Source organism: Syngnathoides biaculeatus, chromosome 15, assembly GCF_019802595.1.
Source record: "Syngnathoides biaculeatus isolate LvHL_M chromosome 15, ASM1980259v1, whole genome shotgun sequence".
Lineage (NCBI taxonomy): Eukaryota > Metazoa > Chordata > Actinopteri > Syngnathiformes > Syngnathidae > Syngnathoides > Syngnathoides biaculeatus.
The window spans coordinates 15,780,681-15,784,550 of NC_084654.1; the positions used below are offsets into that span (position 1 = coordinate 15,780,681).

Consider the following 3,870-nt stretch of genomic DNA (forward strand, 5'->3'; position numbering starts at 1 on the left):
TTTTTTCCCCCAACCATATATATGTTGCCCTTCAAACTCTCTGGATGTGAGTGCATAAATTTCTACTCATTAGACAATTTCTGGCAGCACGGTGGAGCAGCTTGTAAAGCATTGGCCTCACAGTTCTGAGGACCCAGGTTCAATCCCGGGCCCGCCTGTGTGGAGTTTGCATGTTCTCCTGGTGCCTGTGTGGGTTTCCTCCGGGCATTCCGGTTTCCTCCCACATCCCAAAAAGATGCCTTTGGCTCGGAGTAATAATGATGCATGAATGTCTTCAGGTCGGAAAACGATGAAATACAGTTTTATTGGCAAAAGCTCATTTATATAGGGTAGTGTCGTGGGTTATCCATTGTCTATACATCTTCCTGTGAAATAAACCTGCACCATTACCACCTTACACACAGCAAAAAAAAAAAAAAAAAACAGTACCAAATCTGAGCAGTATTTGAAGAATTTGAGGGCTGAACGCACAGTGCATGACCTGGAATGAATGTGCTCGCAATCAGCCAATCAATTAGTAATGCTGCCGGTGATAGCGGCTCAAACAATCCTTGGGCGGGGGCCTTGGGGAAATCTGAATTATATTGCATTCCCCACTCAGAAGCGACTGTTTCTGCTGGAGCCAGACCAGACTAATCAAACAGCATTACTGCCGACGATCAATAGGCAGACAAAGTGATACATGGGCCTGTATATTCATATCATAAACATAGAGCATTCACATGGTACCTCTGAGATTCATTAGTATTACACAAAAATGCTATTATCCTTATGTCTGGTAAAAATGTGCTGCCTTCACACTATGGCCATGCTGAGTCACAATGGATTTCTGTTGTATGTGAATAATTAGAAAGGCCATATGAAATTAACAGTCATGTGGACCAAGCTACGCTCAGATTGAAAAAGTTTGTTCAGTGCTGATTCATCACTGAGTCGACGTTCATCCAGACAGTATCCATATCAACAGTATGTTGAACAATGGGAAAACATGAGAGCGCAAAAGATTTCTTTTAAATCAACCCTTTTTTTTTTTTTTTGAAGATAATATTGTACTGTGACATTGTATCTGTAAAGGACTTGTGCATGTGAGGGGGTGGGCTAAACCTCGCTATAAAGTGGCAGAGTTGCATACACTTCTTTCACAAATAATCTAATCTTTTTAATTTGAGCGATAAGGTTGAATTGAATGTAATTATGTGCAGCTGGCTCTGCAAGGGATTCATAAAAAAATGAGGCTAAGCCCATCTGCTGACTGGGAGAGCGGGAGGAAGGGGGGGGTGCCAGTGACATTGGAGAGAATGAAAGGAAGAGAGTCTCAAATCATTAAATCGGCCACTATCTCCTCTCCTCTGCCACTCAGAGACGAGGGGGAAAAAAGAGACACTAATGAAATATTAATGCCTTATTTGGAGATTTACATTAATCTTTCCTCCCTGTTTCTGGTCGTCTCCGCTACTTTCATTCGCCTCCGTGAATGTGAAATTTGAAAGCTGGGCTTGGGATGGCTTGAATGTATCTTTTGATGAGATGCATCTGAGAGTCTCATTCTCCTGTTTTTTGCAATCTACAGTTTCACATATTACAGAGTCTGACTGAAATTAAATTGCTCACCCACCCCCTCCCCTTACTTCTTACCAGCATACATCTGCTTTGTTGATGTTCTCTTTGACAATAGAAACGAGAATAAAGAAATAATTATTCTAAGACTGAGCAAAGACTGACTGACCCTTTAGATGGGGCCCCTGGTTTCATGAGGATATACTTTGGAGCTGTTTTTCCCAAGAGGTAGTTGCATCTAAAATACTTCAATAATGACCAGAAGTAACTAAAAGGTAAAGTATAAACGTGCATGGAGTTTTATGAGCACCAGCAGCCAATCTTAGCTTTTTAATCAAAATAAATGATCAAAATGGGCATTTTTTTTTTTTACTGACAGTTTACGGCCACGCCACCCTGAGAACGCCCGATCTCGTCAGATCTCAGAAGCTAAGCGGGTTTGGCCCTGGTTAGTACTTGGATGGGAGACCGCCTGGGAATACGAGGTGCTGTAAGCTTCTCTCCCCGGGTAAATGCAGAGGGGTTGTGTCAGGAAGGGCATCCGGCATAAAAATATGCCAAACAAATCTGCGTTCATCGAAGATGACACACTGTGGCAACCCCTAACGGGACAAGCTGAAAAGAAAAAAAGAATATGACTGACAATCCATTAAAAAAAAGACCAAAACCTTCCATTTAGTAAACACTGGTGTTAAGGATAAATCCAGAGTGAGGCAACCTCCACGGGTATGGGTGTTACCATGAGACAGTTAGAACCATCAGGTAAACCTGCTGCAGGTTGCCTATCGTCCAGTTTTCACTGAGACTTAAAGCAAATAAAAAGCTGACGCCGCTAACAGTTCTCCCGCACATTCCTGCAGACGAGAGTAAAAGTTTTTTAGGTTATGAATAACAACCCTTAGATCAGCCTTTGCAATAGTTCTAATGTACAATTGTGAATAAAGAATTGGGTCAGAAAACCGTAAGACCCCCTGACTCTGATCAAAACGGTTTCACCATGGCACATGATTCCATATGAACTCTCCACTTGTGCATTAATGCCCTTGTGTGAGAAATGGTGGGGAATGCTCTAATTTAACCACTGTTGCGTGGCACAACACAAATGCACCTGCTGTAAGCGTGGCTGGTATGGAACATTGATTCTGGAAGTGAGGTTTTCTCTGCCAACTGCTATCCCATTTGCGATTCATCATTTCCGCCTTGAGGCCTTCTTGCCAGAACTCAGCAATTCAAGTGCTGTCCTTCAAAAGGCAGTCATTTCCTCACAGTGTTTCCATTGCAGCTACTGTACATATATTTTGCTCAAGTCTCCCCCCTTCAGTGTATCAAAGCAAATAAACTGGTGTGACAGTTTCTGTGTATACCACTCAGAAACACACACACACATACACACACACCACAGAAAATCACCAACTGTGAGTTGCTGCTGCGACACTGTCTGATGCTGTTTGCGCCTGAAGGCTTCATGCAGGAGCACACGTCTGCGTTTGCGAGCGGTGCAATGGAGGTGACGTTAGCGAGTGAGGATCCATATGGCGTGAAGTCAGGTCGAGAGGGAAAAAGGTGACACCGCGCAGTGTCAGTCACAATGATAGACACACTAGATCGTCCGTCAGGGCTGACGACAACAAGGAGATAAGCTAATGGGACGAAACGGCTCAGAGGACATGAAGGACCGACTTCCAACCTCGACATCGAAACAAAGACATCCACACGAATCTGAATATAGTTTGTTTCGCTATAAAATGGCATTTAAGTTTTTGTTTTTTTTTTTTTAACTCAAGGATTTCCCTTGACGTTGTAGATCATAGCTGGAATAAACTATTGTCATAAATAAAACCAAGAAAAACAGTAGTCATCTCACAGGGGAAAAAAGCTGACAAAAGAATTATGATTATTATTATTTTTTTAATAGCATTGGCTTGTCCCATGGTGCCTCTCGGCCCACCAGGCAAATACCAGTACGTCCAATTGCTGGTCCAGCACTGCCTGCGGGTGATTACAAATAGATTTCGCACCAATTTTGCTGTCAGTTGCTGGTTTAAAATACACCTTTGACAGCGTTTATTTGTATTTCTACAATTGCAGGGAGAAGGGAAAGAATTGATCTAATGTCTGCTCATTGAAAATATGTTTGATTGATGCGCTCTCTCCCACTCTCTCTCATTACCCAGTCTGAGCTACTGACTTCCATAATCCTGGAAGGTTCTCGCGCCACTGTGTTGTGATTGGTTAGACATTACATCAGGGTGATGTAATACTCCTAGGACTGGCTAGCGTGTTGTGCGTGGAGGAGAGCAAGGGGTGGGTGGG

At 43.0% G+C, this 3,870-nt stretch overlaps 1 pseudogene; it reads left to right on the top strand.

Moving 5' to 3' along the window:
* Positions 1-1,935: 1,935 nt before the first annotated feature.
* On the top strand, positions 1,936-2,054 carry LOC133513850 (5S ribosomal RNA; annotated as a pseudogene).
* The last annotated feature ends 1,816 nt before the right edge of the window (positions 2,055-3,870 follow it).